The 16,982-nt window shown below is 31.9% G+C and overlaps 1 protein-coding gene across 1 annotated transcript in view; it reads left to right on the forward strand.

The window, feature by feature from the left end:
* The first annotated feature begins 10,331 nt into the window (after positions 1–10,331).
* LOC138131369 (neuroligin-4, X-linked-like) overlaps positions 10,332–16,982 on the forward strand; it is a 112,742-nt gene continuing 106,091 nt past the window's right edge. Inside the window, exon 1 of the mRNA XM_069048333.1 lies at positions 10,332–10,507. The gene's annotated coding sequence lies outside the window, so the exon portion shown is untranslated. The remainder of the gene's footprint in view (positions 10,508–16,982) is intronic.

Below are 16,982 nucleotides of genomic sequence, written 5' to 3' on the forward strand. Positions count from 1 at the left end.
AAAAAAGGGGCAAGAGACCCATGTGTAACAGTGTTAAGGTGATATACCCCAGGGATCTTTTCGTGAAGTAAGATTAATAGATTTCTCCTCTTGTGAGAGGGGGAGTAAAGGGGCACAATTAATTGAATGAAGGAAGGATGTACCACTTAGGTATATTTAGGATCTAGTAAAAAGTGGATTTTTTTTTGTTTAAAAATTTGTCTACCAATTGCCTTCAATCAATTGTAATCACAATATTTTTGTAGTCAAGAGCAGTTACAATTTTTTATTGTTCTGTATAAAATCTGTATTGCACGTTGTCTACTACGTATATTCACATGTTTTAATAAAATGTAAAACATAATTTTCTTCAATAATAATCTACTGCGTTTTATTGAGTTTTCTTTTAATCAATTTAACTTTATAATAGATAATAATAGAGCCTGAATTCCTATAGTAAAAGAAGTTTTTCATTTCTAATTACACACGTAGTGTTTGCTATGCTACACAATGTACACTGCTTCAGTCTCAATATTATCGCTTCTTAAAAACTTGAAAACATGTATTAAAGAAAAAATGTACCTTCAAGTTTTATTACTATAATACAGAGACTAGCTCCGTCATTGTAATAAATTAAAATTTGTAATCAAATCAATTTAGTACAAATTACAAATATATAAAATTATGTATTCACAAAAATATATTCGTTGAATTTTAAATAACACGAATAAATCAAATGCTTCAGCGCCACCAATCTCTTAAATATAATGAATGCATTCTTAAACCCTTGAAATATACATCTTCAATATTATAGAACTCTATTAATTTACATTAACTAATTTCAATACTGCAGAGTGTTAAATCGATCTTCGGAATTCGTAGAGGTTAATGTAACTTTGAAGCTATTATTTAATCAAAAACAATTTTATATTTAGATCGAGTAAACTTTACTAGATTTAAACTGTAATGCCGAGTTTTTTGTATAGGATTCCGTTTCATTAGTATGTAGGAACTTACGGAGGTCCTATTTTTTTTAAACAGTACGTTGAAGCAGAAGAATGAACGTGTAAATAGTTACTTACATTAGAGTACGGGACGTGAATTTTCCAGAATTTTCATGCACGAGGCGCAGCCGAGGGACTGATTAGTTGGATAAAAAGAGATGTGACCTTCCTTATGATCGTTAATTTAACACTGTAGGCTGTGCAGTTAAAAAGTTGTTTATCTAATTTTTGCTTCATTATAAATTCCGACATTAATCAAATTAGTAATTATTGCAAATATGTACCGTTCTTATAATTTGTTTGTTTTGCTTCGGTATCTCTATGTTGCTCAAATATTTTTAACAAAATAAAGAAAACACGATGGAACGAGTAGAAACAGTAATACGTGTAATGAGATTTGAAGGAAACAAAATACAACGAAATTACCTTTTGAAAGTTGTCGTAAATGCAAATTAAATTGTAAAACAAAGAAATCGAGGAGATGAAAACTAAATTTTCATGGCATGATTTATTTATGAAACAAACATGAAACTTCTAGACGAAACTTCAATTTTTAACGAAGGTACGAGGCAAGAAAATTATTTCTATATTTTGACGTATTATACCAGCCCATTAGCAATGATTTGTTAAGATTTAAAATTTCAGAGGACGCTAGTGAGTTTTCCTAATTTATGTTGTCCTTTGTACGTGTTTTCATTGTTGCTTTCATTTTTGGGTTTTGAATAATATTTCATCGTAAACGGTTGCGAGCGTCTGTATTTTATTATCTTAAAATGTAGGTAAGCCTTACATTAAGAAATAATAGCTAGCTATTCTGGAGTAATAGGAGAGCTGACACACAATGGTCTTTAAATATAAATTTTATCTGGTAATCATAACGGAATGACTTTACTAGGTGATGATGAATGTTGGTGAGGGTTAAGAGATGTCTCCTCGTAATTCATATTGCTATTAAGCTGTCGATAACACGCCAACAGTTAAGCGACCTTTGAGTCTTCTCCATTTAGTTATAAATTATACGATTTTTCACTTAAGATATGAAAATCTTCAAAATATAAAATGAAGAAGGTAATTACTGGATCGAACTGTATTAATTACTTTTATTTATTGGAGAGACCGTCATCATTCCTTATTGTGCGTCTTGTTCTTGTTACAATATTTGAATACCGAGTTATTTTGCAATATTGTCGATTTGTTTTTCATCAAACTACTCGTACAATGCCACACATATTTGTATTTCAATGTGCATTTAGGATTTTCTTTTATAATACGATTTAGGCTTAACTGCTGTTGAATATTTACTTTAAATTTACTGACTACAAAGAGAATGTTCTATGTGCATTTCCACTCTTCAGTTTTCAATTTCCTTTATTCATGTTTGCAATTTCACCTCTACGGTATGATTAAAATAAAAATATCGTATACTGAAAAATATTTAATATCGTTGTTACTGAAAGACGAGAAAAACATACCTAAACAATATACATTCCAGAATTTGCAATTTAGTTTATAGCTGTGCTTTAATGTTTTTATTTCCAATTAACAAAAATTTGCTTCTTTTAATATCTATACTGGGAGGTTGTGTAAGTCGCATTAAATGTCGAAAGAAAAGTGAATTATTAATGAGATCAATTTAAAAATTTCTGCTTAATTTTAAGGTATCATTTTTACACCTATACATCATATTCTCATTTATAAAAGGTGTATTGCATATACGCATAATAGTTATTTTCGATATGTGCGCTGTCAGATCACTTTTCAGGTATGAGGCCGAAATTTGAACGAGGCGTTAGCCGAGTGATGCAAAACAGGCAGGAAAAGTGACAGCGCACGAATATTGAACAACGTTTTTCGTTTTCGATTAAGCAAAGCCTTAAAAAAGGTATTTGCTGAACTAGTGTTCTAAATTTTTTGAGAGTCATATGAACAGGCTTTTACAAGCGCATAATTTTTTTTTTTGGTATGAATAGGAAAACTATTTGAAGTAGACAGTCTATCAGAAATATTTTACCGCACGAAATTCAACGTATTCGTTTAGTATATTGTTTAAATTCTGATTTGTATTCTTGTATGTCCGTTTTAGAAGCGCCTTCATGCAGAAAATCGAGTGGCTGCATATTGTTTGGAGATTCCATTTGAGATCATATCTTCCAGTCGATTTAACCATAAATGTTGAGATCTGTTGGAGGACATCATTCACCTAAGTATTTGTTAACAACTGCACAATAACCCTAACAGAATAATAATGCAATTGCAATTTCAATAATCTATCGGATAATTTCACGAAGAATATTCAATAAAAATTATGCTGTACTCGTCTGCCTGTTTGTTACAGTCAAACTTTGTCATCATAAAGTTGAAGTTTAGATTTGAAAGTTCGATAATTAAAAATCACGTTTAACTTGATATGTCTCAATTATTTTAGCGACAAGATTTAAAAGCCACTTCTGCTTTAATATTTTTTTATTTAGCTTGACAAATTCTTGTCTTGTACTTACTTACTATATATTTAAAGTAACTTGTTTATGGCTGAAAGGGCAGTTTATCGAAACGGAACAGAACAATGGAGAAACAGAAATATATGTAATTTTATAGAACTGTTCTGAAGGGTGTGTTCTGATCCGATTCGCCATTACGTGCAGTGTTCCATAAGATTAGAAACCTTTTATTTTTTGCACTGTTCTGTTCTGGTTCGGGTAATGTCAATCAAACGTAAATGTTTCAGTAATGAGCGACATTTAAACGAAATACTTTGTCTAACTTATTGATGGTACATTTAGGTAGACAGACTAGAGCGTCTGATTGTTTAACAGAGTAACCAAAATTTATTTTGTCAATAGAGAGATAGAATGGCGGTCGAGTTCAGGGCATAAATTCCTGGTCGCTTCGTATCTTTTTAGTTCGATTTACAAATACCTACATAATACTTTTTGTGTGGTCGCAGAAAAAAGAGGTTCGAAGGTGGATAGAAAAACACAAACCACTCGGTCACTGTGACAAATATAACTCAATCGATGACCCTTACTTAATCCTCTTATTTACATAGCTTGTGAAAGTCCAACCTTTTCCCCTGTGGCTTCAGAGTATAAATCAGCCGACCTTCACGCACTCTGTAACTTGAAGAAAAGTATCCATCCGCGAAATAAGAAACATTCATTGCGGAAGAAAAATTAAATCGTCCTCCGCGCGACAACGCTTAGAAAATTCAGAAGCTGTGCCATCATTAAATATGGTTTTCGTCGCATTTTCGCACACACACCTAGTGCAGCTTATAGTCGAGGAGGTCTTTTTGAATGTTCTCTTTTGCGGAAAAGCATTAATTTCAGATGTTACTTTAGCCGGATGGCATAAAAGTAAGATAAAAGTTGGCTTCTGACGTTTCAATGTCCGTCTTTGTTATTGCGGGGGCGGCTTGCTTTCTACTCTTCGGTAATGGAGACACACATCCTTCCTTATAAAATTATCGGCAATTCTTTTTTAATAGAGTCGGACAGAATAAAACAGGGCGTGTTTGAAAGATGTTTGATATTCATCAAACGTTTCCGTCCATAAAACAATTTTACACCATAAAGTTTTAGTGTGAACGCAACAATAAACCAGGATTACGTATGGTGGTGTGAAATTAAGAGCACACAAATAGAGAACATGTATATTAATAACACAAAGCACAATTTTGAACAAATGTAGTGTAAGGGATAAATTGCGGTCACGTTGCCGTTGGCTGGGCAGAAGAGGTGAGAAGTTGGACAGGGGGGTAAAATGACAGACGGCAATCTTCCCATGCGTGTAATGGCTCTCAGTAATACATAGTGTTGGTCCATTTCGAGCAATTATCCTAGATATTTGCTGCGTGTTGTGCAGGCAACAGCATTCTCTGTGGAACCCGGACGGCAGCACCTGAACGATTATGTGAGGCGTAAAATGCCAAAAATCGTTTCAATATCGGACACTTAATTGCATTAGGTTCGCGCATAAACACGCATTGTTCTTTTTTCGTAGCGATAATGCAGTGCAATTTGCCCGTTTCAAGTTTTCGTTTTAATAAAGCCGAAGTCGGTTGATGGTGATAAAAGCAAAATGCCATTTGACCTCTTTTTGAGCATCCCATGTGTAAATGAAAGATCTGACTTTACTTTGAAAAAAGCCGACAGGGTTTCTTTCATGCAATGAGAAATGGCTACGCATTTGTTAGCGTCCACGAGGAAAGCTGAGGAAGGTAGCCAAAGCGGTAACATAAAGCAGGAAAACAAATATATCGGGAAAAAGACGTGCAGAAAAATCATTGTCAGTTTGCGGACGAGAAACACAGTCATAAAACAAAACACGATGTTATTTTCCGATAAAAAATATAAAAATTTCAGGCTTTTCAGGCACACGACCGACAACATTCATGAAATTTCGCCTAAACGAAAAATAAAATCAAAAATGAGATAAAGTCCTCATAAAATCGAACTGAAAGAGTGCGTCATTATTACGACATTTTTTTTTTGTTTTTATCTGAGTTTTACTGAGAATTTAATTTCATTTCTATTTTAGGTATTTACTAATTATTAAAAATGAGATCCAAGCAAATTAAAAATAAAATACAGAAGAATGACTGGAACACACATAATGTTTATTAATATTTTGTAGAAATTTGTTACATTGGACTTTTTAAAATATTTATCTTCAAGCGGTCGATAATCGCGCCTTTGTGCATCTCTAGAGAAACAGCTGAAGTGGCCTTTTTTGTAACCGGACTTGAAACACTGCAAATCCTAGGAGGTGAAATGTCCAAAGGCTGCTCTTCCGAGACAAATATAAGGTCATTTGGAGCATGATTTATTTATCAATAATAATCACACGCCATATTTAATAATTAAATTATCGCCCACTGTGCCACTGTGCACAGATGTCAAAATCAAAAATAGCAAGATGATTTTTTTTGTGATCTGCTTGAAGATAAAATAAATTATATATATAATATATCATTCAGAGTAGAAGGTCTTTCTGTGCTTCGCTAGGTTGTCGAACTCGACTTCGTCTCTGTCTTCAATCTCTGCGCTTAGCACAAAAAGACTCACTTCTACTCTTAATGATATAATCTACTATTTTAGCAGTAAAATGTTAAGACTTTAGAAGATATACTACGTGGATACTAGCGTCGTAACGGTAGAAACTAAACAGCATAAAGATGAACCCACCATTAATTCATTTCCTACTGAAATGTAATTTAATGTATTTAATTTTTTTAGTTTATTCTTTAATTGATGTAGTAACTTACACCAGAAAAAATTAAGATAACTCGACGGTCTACTTAGCTCGAGTATCATCTTTTGTAAACTTTCAGATTGAGTTTGTTTCACTTTTGTACTTGTAGTCTTGTACCAACAACGGCATCGCTTCCCGTAAACCAAGAGAGAATTTTGCATAAACACATGTCTAATAAAGTTTTCAGTTGTTATTTTTTTTCAGTAAAGGAGAAAAACAGTCACTACCTATATAAATAATGAAACTAAAATTGTTATTATAATTCAGTAAAACGTTATACATTTTTCTATGCTTAAGAGAATTTTGGATTATTATTATTAGATAAATTAATTATTTTTGATAAATTATATGATGTAATTATTAGCAATGTAGACTCTGATGCGGTTCTATTTTTAACTTTTATTACCAAGCATTAATCATTACAAAATTTACAACTATAAAGGAGCAACAACTTGCAACAAAAACTGTTCTTCCGTTCTATAGTGTTTCATATTTTAAATGTGTATATTAACAAGCGAGCAGTTTGTAAAGACACTAATTATGTTATAAGCATGACGCTCCATAGAGCAATAGAACAAGTTAATGACACTTTTTAGCTTTTAAATAAATTTTGTTACAAATAAAATGAGAAGTGGGAAAGAAGAGAATGAACTACTCGCAACAAAAGCTGAGTCTGAGCTTGAATAAAGTCAAGAGTTCGATGCATACATACTTTCATTAAACTTTTTATTATTCAAAATTTCATTGCTTTTTATTTAATTCTTTATAAAAATGTTTTACGAAATTTCATCACCTATCTGTCACTTTACCGCACACTTTATGTCGCGTAACAATGATAGATACTGCTTACAATGTAAGTAACGTAGAAAGTGTAAAATAATTAGATAATTTAGGTGTTATTTCTCCAGTGAAGACAGAACTCGATTAAAACTTTCATGTATATGGTCAGAACATACCTGGAAAGCCCTATTTGTCTTGATCCGTATAATAATTCTGTATGAATACACGAACATATGCATTACTTTATTATAAGTTAGATGAACATTACGTTGACTTCTTTGAAAGAAACAATGATTGCTTTATTTCATTATTGTTATGTATTTAAACATAAACAAAATGTTTAGTATTTTCAATCGGAGTCTATTTTAAATTCATTTTTCATTAAAGCGACAAAACTAATGTTTGCGGTTTGTTGAATATAGAACCATCACATTATTGGTTATCGTATTTTGTCATTAATTTTTGGTGGAACGACTGATTTAAATCAGGTTTTAAAACATATCGAATCGATTATGTTGCTTCAGTAATTAATACCCTATTAAATTAAAAATTATTTTTTGTTTTAAACGTAACACTAACTAAATAATTCAACACTGATAAAATTATATTTTTAAGAATAATACATTTTAATATCCAACTCTAGAAACTCGCTTTGACCTTTGTCGGTTCTATCACCATTACAATTATATCATTATTTAAAAAAAAATCGTAAGTTTATATCTCGTAAAATGTATAATCTTGAAGCATAACGGCGACCATTGTGTTTTCGTACATGTTTTGAACAAAAACATCAAACTCATTCGCAAGTAATAATTAAAATTTTCACGTGTTAATTGCCTCTGTTTGTGGTCTAACCAAGTAATGTGGTACATCTCCTTATAAGTAAAAGACGTCATTACCAGAATAATTAAGTAGTGGCGGTAAGGACCCGGTTGTAACCAAAATGAGACAGAGGACTTAACCAAGATTTTAATAACACAACCGTAACATTCTATACGAACTGTAATGTTTAACGAATTACTAGCTTTTGCGTTTATTTTTGTTTTACATTATCAGCATGAGAAGAGATGAAAGCCTTAATTTTATTTCATGGTTGTGTTTTTATGTAAAAATGTTCACACCTGACGAACGAACACCTGAGAAAAAGTTGACAGAACTTTTGACGCGATATACGTGAGTTTTACTGGTGAAGTTGAATATATTTACATCAGAATAATTTTAAAGCAAATACATGTTCTTGATAATTATACCTCATAACATTACTAAAAATATACTTCTTATATCGTAAAATATGACGAATTTTACGATGGTTGTGTTTTATGATATCGTAAATCCTACGAGAATGATAAATTAGATATTTGGATTTCATATTTTAAAAATTAATCAACTCAGTTATTAATAGGTATAAAAATAAGTTTTATTGCAGTTTATACAGACCTTGCATGTCGACTTTTCAGATCAATTAAAGCATCATTAAAACAACTTTTGTTAGAATTTAATTGTATTGGATTTCAAATTCAAGCGCTAGCGTTGAATTCCAACAACAAAAATAATTATGTGTCATTTTTTACGATGATTGAATACTTTGTTTGACCAAAAATGTTTTTGGAACGAATTAGACGCCACTACTTTCGAATAAGAAGCTGTAATTTTTTATTTTCTGAGGTCGAGTTTGATCTGAGAACTCCAAGTTTGAAACAAAAGCAGTTAAAACAATACGTAGTAAAGTAAAATACATTAGCGGAAAACAGTTTGCAATACTAAGAAATTGCTTTAACTATATTGGAAAAACAAGGTCTTAATTTTTATTTGTCGATTCCCATGATCTTAATGTAATCGATATCTCTCTCAGTTCAACTTTAAAGTTTACCAATTTAAGATACTCTCTGTGTGAGATTTATGTACAATAAAAAGTACAGTAAACAGAGGTAGGTACTGGAACAGGCAATTTATCGACATTATTTGCATAATAACACTTTCCAATTCTGTTTTATTACCATTCAATAACGTTACGAATGTATCCATTGTGAAACATTTTTGGTGGATGCGCCGGGCAAAATGTATTTAATTTTTTTACGGAAAAGCTACCAGTGCATCGACAGTGTGCGGAATATTATTGAGTTGATTATATTTTAATCGGTTGTTACTCTGCAATCTATTCAAATATGAATACTGAAACAATAAAAATTAAATTAAGGAAAACTTGCAGTTTGTAAAGGGTTCGTTATTTGAATTTATCATTCGCAAGAGTTCTCTGCTAAGTTCTGAACTTTTACCTCTGTAGTTTTATTGGGATTAAACGAAACGTGTCAGATTCCTGACGCGTCTTTTGTGCAGAGATTAAACACAGTTTATTAAAAATCATTATCGAGAATGCACAGACAGCAATCGTTGAAGTCTGATCGAATCAGGCGATCTAATTTTAGTCTAAGACAGCATAATGGATAAGTTTGTGTTTACGCAGCGTTTACTTAGAATTGTTTTTGTAACTACATATAACAAAAATATGGCCGGTATCAAATCATGCCTGCGGCAATTAGAGAGCTCATGTAGAAGGAACACACCTGAGTTTCCATTGGATATTTTGATCACGCTCGTCGTAATTTTATCGTTGTTTGCTCCGCTATTTACACAAAAAGGTTTTCCATTACAAAAAATTGTTGATTAAATATTTCTTCTTTGATCATAAAATGCTGTTTAACTTGACGAAAATTGTATTAAGTTTCGAGATTTAGGCAGCAAGAGAGGCCTTTCAAATTTTTAAATTAAATGAATGTATAGGTATGGGACGTGGAGGCTTGCGGGACCGGGAAATATTTGATAATTACTCGAAAATGACGGCATTACCTGGTTTTGTGCGGCTTCTTTTCATTAAGCGGATGTATCGGTGTCCAATGGGGATGATGGATAGAGCCGCAGCGGCAACCAAGGCGTGCAATAATTGTTATGAAACTGTTACCTAAGGTTCGTAATAATTTCTGGTCGAAAGTGTAAACAGCATTTGCAAACACACATCCAGGTCTAAACTAAGCAGATTTGGAGAGCGAGGTCTCGTAAATCTCCACCGACGTCGCTTTTAATATTCATGTGTATAATTTTAAAACAAGCGTGCATATGTATCAAACGCGACCCCCACAATCGATAAATGCAAAACTTAATGACTGAAAATATTAATATATTAGGCACACATTTCGGAATAAGCGGTCGCAAATGCGTTGGGTGGTCTTGCGGACAGCGAGAATACACCGAGGTTTTAGGGATCGATCCTGGTGCGCGGCGGAGGTGGAGCTTTCGTACACAGCCTCCGCTGTTAGTGGTGAAGTTGACGCCGAGCGACGCACTACGTCCCTTGGACAACGACCGCGGCGTGTGCTTGCAACACTTTGTTACCCCGACGGTTTCTTGTGCTGTGGTGCTAACATGACGAGTGTGTCACTCTGCTCTCGATAGGATGCGCTCTCTGGGGGTATAGCCTATGACGATTCGCACTTAAGGCGAGTAAACAATTTTGATTCGACCCATATACACCTATAAAAATATCACCTGTGAAGATGTGTACGTGATGGGAACAGAAAGCCATAAAATTGCTCATCCGTTCCGTCGCAGGAAACCGTAAAACTGGCTAGAGGCTTGATTAAAAGCAACCTCGGAGGAACTTATTAGTTATTTCAATTTTATTTCCGGATAAATAAATCCGTTTATGTTATCACGTTCGGCGCACAAATAAGGAAAACTAAACGAATCTGTTCTGCTGAAAACGCGGAGCTTGCGGAAGGCATTGACCTGTTTAAACGATCTAGAGTTGTCTGATAATTAGATTTTTTTCGTTTTAAAAAATTTAATATACGTCGTTGAAAATAAAAACAGCGTCCAATTACTGAAAGTAATGTAAAAATAAAAACTGGGTACACGGATTTCTTGCAAAAATGTAGCAAGGTTATGAAGAAAATTCCACGAAATTTAATGCAGTATTAAAATTTTTACAAACTAAGACCATCCGGGAAGTTTTAACAGGATCCGTCGCTTAGTCATTATGTGAACTCTACATGAGCTTAGAAACTTTAGAAGTATTCCAGGAAAATTTAGTTTTCCATTAAAAACAAATGAGCTAGTAATTAAAGACTGTGTTTCTTATTTTATGGGGGTGTTTTTGTTCGGTCTAAATCTACATGTAAGAATTTTTAATACGAAAAGTTTGAACCCGCTTCAAATTCATTAATGTATGAAGTGTGAAAGTCATTATAATGAATAAAAGACTAGGCAACTTTAAATATTTAGTAAGAGGCTGTTCTTTGATGTCACACTGAGGATTTTAACGGCGCCATTTTTGATGACGTATTATACTTTATTTATTTTTCCAAAGACTTTCATTTGCGCGCGATAAGCCAAACCTTTTCCCGGTACATTTTTAAGACCGAGCTGACAAATTAGACTTAATAAACCGAAAATTTTGGGGAGTTTACTCTGACAAATTGAGATTAACTACGTTCTTTCACAATAAATACTTTTTATGGTGTTGAGATAATCCGAGTTTCCCTAAAAATTCATCTTAATCTCCCGTTATGGATATTTCGTCGCGAAATTGTTTTATAGACTATTACCAGAAGATTTTACAGGATACTCAAACTAAGCCTTCGATAATGTGTTGTAAAGTATTAAGGATCCATTTTTAGAGAGAGACATAACGCGTCTCTACAATATTTTTTCAAGAGCTTAATTGAAAATTTTTTAGCTCCGTATTAGGGTCGTAACAAACGGGTCTACGAGCGTGGAACCCAATTGCAATTTATGTCGATATTTTCGGCATCATACCAGTCGCTATTGAAATGATTCTGAACTTCACTTTCTATAAAAATGTCTCAATCAAATCTTCAAAGTCGTTGGATAAAAAGTTGTGACCATTTAGAGGAAGTCCCGTTAAATTTCCCGTCCGTCATCTTTGTCCGCTATTTCTGAGTGATGCTCTCGAAGGACCTTTTGATATGATAAGCTTTGTGATGGAACTGATTTGTGGTGAAAAATTCTGTTTTATCTGGATTTGTTCAAGTAAATCATCATTGCTTTTTCATCTCGAATATAATAAGAACGGATGAAAATTGTATAGTTAGAGTCTTATATACGACGAGCAGCTTTCCTGGTCACTTTAATTATCCAGCGCAGACAATTCTTTATTCTTTATACGCTTTAAATTTGAAAGTAAAATAGGTTTCACTAAAAAAGTACCTACTTGTGCGTTAAACTTTCAGGTCCTGTATTTAGTCTTACGAAAATAAAACGGACAGACTTTATTATGCGGTCCTTAATTTTAAATGCAGTGCGGTTGAAATGATAGCTTTTCAGAATAACATATTCACACATCGTTTCTCTATAACGTTTGTATATTTTTCGTGGATAAGTACACATTTTAGAAATTCCAAATTTCACATTATTCTTGTGCCAACAATAACAAAGTAGTTGTTTTTTAATCAATATCGTGGGTCTAAAATGGACGTTTTTTCACAAGTCATTTTATTTCACAGTTCGGAGAAGTTTATTTCACACTTTAGTGCACTTGACCAAATTTTGCCTAATACGCTACAGAAATAAAGAAAACACAAAATGAATTTCTTCTAAAATATCTGGCAGTGCTTCATTATGGGTTATGGATAATACACTACCGTATCCATTCATTTTATGGAGATAATTGTAAATGTACACACTTTAAGATGGCGACTTTTGACTTTTAGCTGCTTAACTAAGTTACACAATGGCAGTAGAAAATTATTGCTACCTGATTTTTTATACTTTGAAATTTTTTACATGTGGAATTACAACACTCGATACGCCCGTGTGTGTCAACCTTCCTCTCGTAAAAAAAGTGCCTTTATACATGTGTATAATGCGTCTACTACCGCCAACAATTTGTTGTTTACGATTAATATGTGCGGTTTATTATCGTTCTCATACAGAGACTTGTGTAGATACTGTCGTGACGTTTACAAATAAGTTTCAATTTTTTGAGCTTAGCAAACCAAGTTGACTTTTGACTCACAGATATTTCAGTCTCCATTCATACTTGAGGTACTTAATAAATTCTCATCAGAAAAAATTTGATCATTTCCTACTAATCGGAAGTTTAATTTAGATGGAAGGAACCGTTACTGAAGTGTCGCAGAATATTTTATCTTAATTGTAATTTCAAGGTTTCAGTTATATTATCTAATAAAAAACTTTGGTTTAGTATTTGCTGAAACAGCATTTTTAATTGATTTTTTATCTCATCAAAATTTAATGCTTTTCTATTGATCTTCATGAAATTACAATAGGTACTTTTGTGCCATTAATAATTCAAATAAATAAAATTAGTACATACCTATTTAACTTATAATGAAAGGAGCCAAGACCGATAGTAAATATATACAAGAGAAATATAAGCAAGAATATTTCTTAATATTATTGATAAAATTTGTTAATTTAAAAAAAATCAATAATACATCTTCAAATAATAAGTAGGTAATAGGTAAGTATCGTAGGTATTCTTATGGCGGGTAAACATAACCTAACTTCTCTGTGTGAATTTGACGGGTGTTATTACTGTTATTCAACAACTGAAATGTCATAATAGCAACTTGAAAGCTGGGGACGTCAATAATAACAATAATAATCCAAACTCTTTATTTATTTAAAGTGTATACTTAATAATATTGATAATAAAAAATGCAGTTACCAGAACTACCAGTACATACAACTCACAACATATATTCTTATAAAAAAGTCGTAAAGTGTAAAAGGAAAAAACTGCCACACTAAATTTAACGATTCCGACATTCGAATTAGTTCTGTTCAGATTAACAGGAACTAAGAACAGCACTGTAATGTAGAATATGCAGGAAACCAATAAAATTTATTACTTAACACTAAATTCGATTTCGTGAGATAAAGTATTCTGGCTAAATAGTAACGAGAACGTGATAATTAATCAGTAATTTGAATTTGTCTTTTGCAAGTGTTGTACCAACCAATGTTGTTACGTATTTATTTTGTTTTGTTATTTTGTGATAAAATCTACATTATTTTTATTAGCCAAAGTGCAAATAAATTTGTTGTTAATAATAGCACCAACCAGTTTTATTTATTTACTTAATCAATATGGTATTTGGTGAGAGTTTATTGTTTACTGTTTATATGTGTATTCAAAACTGATGAAAAATCGATTTGAAATTACTTGATAATTGAAGCATCGGCTGAAAAAAACGTTGATCATAGGTTAATAAAATTGTCAAGGACGGATGTCTGGGATTACCATATTCCAATAAGTGTGGCCATTGTTTTGCAGATTACGAAATTTTATCACGATGTCATGTATAATAAAATGGCTATTAACTGGCCTAATAAAATTCATGAAATTTTAGTTTTCCTATGGTATTTACAGAACATTTGAAGTTTCAGGATTTTTATATTATCATCAAATCTGATTCGGGGATATATTTTTAGTTCAAGTCGTGATTTTAAACAATAAAGAACCTGAATTTTTGTTATTGCTATAGCCATAAACGGACACATTTGTAATGCTATTTACATTTTATTTAAATTATATCAGTACAGCAATAATGTTTTCTTGAATATTAACCTCCAATATATGTGTTTTACCTAATTTTAGCAACCATAATTATATTAAGTGGGATCAAATTTAAGTGATAAGTTTTCAAGTATACTAATTTAAAATGCAGGATTTTAAAATTAAATACAAGACGGGTGCAATTTTTGGGAACAAATATTATTTTAGAATATATTTTATTTATGAACATAAAATTTGTACGATTGTGAGTGTAATTTTATATTTTAAATAATTGAATAGAAATTAATTTATATATTTCTGTGTTTTTAATAATCAATTAATGGAAAACTGAAATTTTACACATGTGTGCAACTAAATTGAAGTTTGTGAAAATATAAATTCCTTTGTATCCGGTGAGTTAGAAATAAAAAAAATTAAATGCTCCCAATGGAACTACATATATTTAACAATACCGAATTATTATATCTTTTCACTTTTTACGCATGGTTGTTGAGTTATTAGTTATTAATAAAAGTGATAAGTGTATGAAAAATTAAAATTAATTTTTTTTTCTGTGTTAACTGTATCAGCATCAGTTACGTGTAAGACCACTAAATTGATGTCCATCAAAATGTCTACCTTAGATGTTTGTTGTCTCGTCTTGAGGTGTGCTGAAATGTCTGCAATTTTACTAAGTACAATGGGTGTATAAAATAAATTGCTAGCGCTGTAGGCGTACAAATATATCACATTGTCATATATTTATGGAGAACTTTGTTATTTTGGTAGCTTAATGTCAACACTTGCACGTGACTAATTCGTTCCTGTTAAATTAACAATACAAAATCATAGAGAACTGATAAATGTTTAGAATTGAATTTTTTCCTTTCGTGGAATGATTTCAAAAAGAAGGGGTTCAAACATGCTAGACGTATTATATTACAATCTTTTTTATTGTGAAGGAGGGTGAGTCGCTCTGCATATTTACTTATAATATGAAATCAAGTCTACTTCTAAGTTGTTAGACTTGCATTTGACGTCAAAGGCACAGCTTGCCTCTTTTCTGTTTTAGCATGATTGACGAAGGCAATGATTATAGTATGTATTTATGAGATTCTCACGTATAAAACGAAATTCGTTAAGGGTTGTCGCAATTTAAATTAAAATATGTTTCTGTATTTCCAGATTTTTTGTAAAAACGTTTATATTCACGTAATTGACAAACAAAGCTGTGATTTATTTTCCATTTTAATGCAAAACAGTGTAAACATGTTATGTAATAATGCTTGTAATAGTACGTACGTTTGCAATTTTGTAATTCTAAGTAATATGGACATACACATAACGTTTAAAATCGAAATACCGTGCGATCAACAATTATTTAGATCAAAGAAGCCTTTGAGATTTTGGACGTATTTCCAAATCCAGACGTTTAAATACTCTGAATGCATGGAAGTATTTTTGGTTGCATTTTTTTTCCTGTAAATTATAAATTGTTAAATTTTAAATGCCAAAGGTTTGTTTTGTACTACATTATTAATGTTTAGTCATTGTTCCATTTACTTCTCGTAATGCATTATTTTAGAATTGTTATTAATTTTTAATGAAATTACTCATTAGTTTATCACAACTCCGAGTTGAGCTGTTGGGAACTTGTCAGTCTGTAAATGTGTAGAATATGATGATATCACATTTCATGTTCATGTTTATGAAATGTGTCCATCCAACCTAATTACGTCTTTAATTAACCTACAACTAAATTATATCATGCGTTATATATTTTCCACATGATAATTTGCGGCGTGATTTGAATGTAACTTGTAGACATTTACGCAGCCATATAGTGACCTCGTTTAAATAAATACATATATCAAATCTACGCCCTAGTTACACTTTCGTTTAAAAATAAATCAGTAAATTTTACTATATAAATATGCGTCAAACAATAGGTAGATTATTTTAATAGATATTTCGTTATCTTCGTTGCATATCTCTAAATACAGAGTGATTCAGGTTAAATGATCCACTTGACCCCTCGTGGCAGGCAACCCATAATACATTGAGCGTTTATTCCTTGATTCAAAATTAAATTTTCTAAATATTAAGAATCAAAAAATGTGTCGTTCAATCATTGTCAATATTCCCATTGATTGAAATATCTTGTTGGATGTGCCACGAGGGGTCAAGCTGAATCACCCTGTATACATACCTGTAAGTCAAAAATTGATAAAAAGGGATTACCTAAAGTACGTTTTAACAATACTGGTTCCTGTCTAGAGATACAGAAAAAGAAAAGAAATAAATACTTTAAAACCATAAGACATAGAAGATTTTTCACGTTGAATGGAGATTATTTACACATTGGATGTTCCACAAGGTGTTCGTCTATAAGTGAGTACACATGAGTTGTTCTTTCACAAAGGAAATCCAGC

Source organism: Tenebrio molitor, chromosome 5, assembly GCF_963966145.1.
Source record: "Tenebrio molitor chromosome 5, icTenMoli1.1, whole genome shotgun sequence".
NCBI lineage: Eukaryota > Metazoa > Arthropoda > Insecta > Coleoptera > Tenebrionidae > Tenebrio > Tenebrio molitor.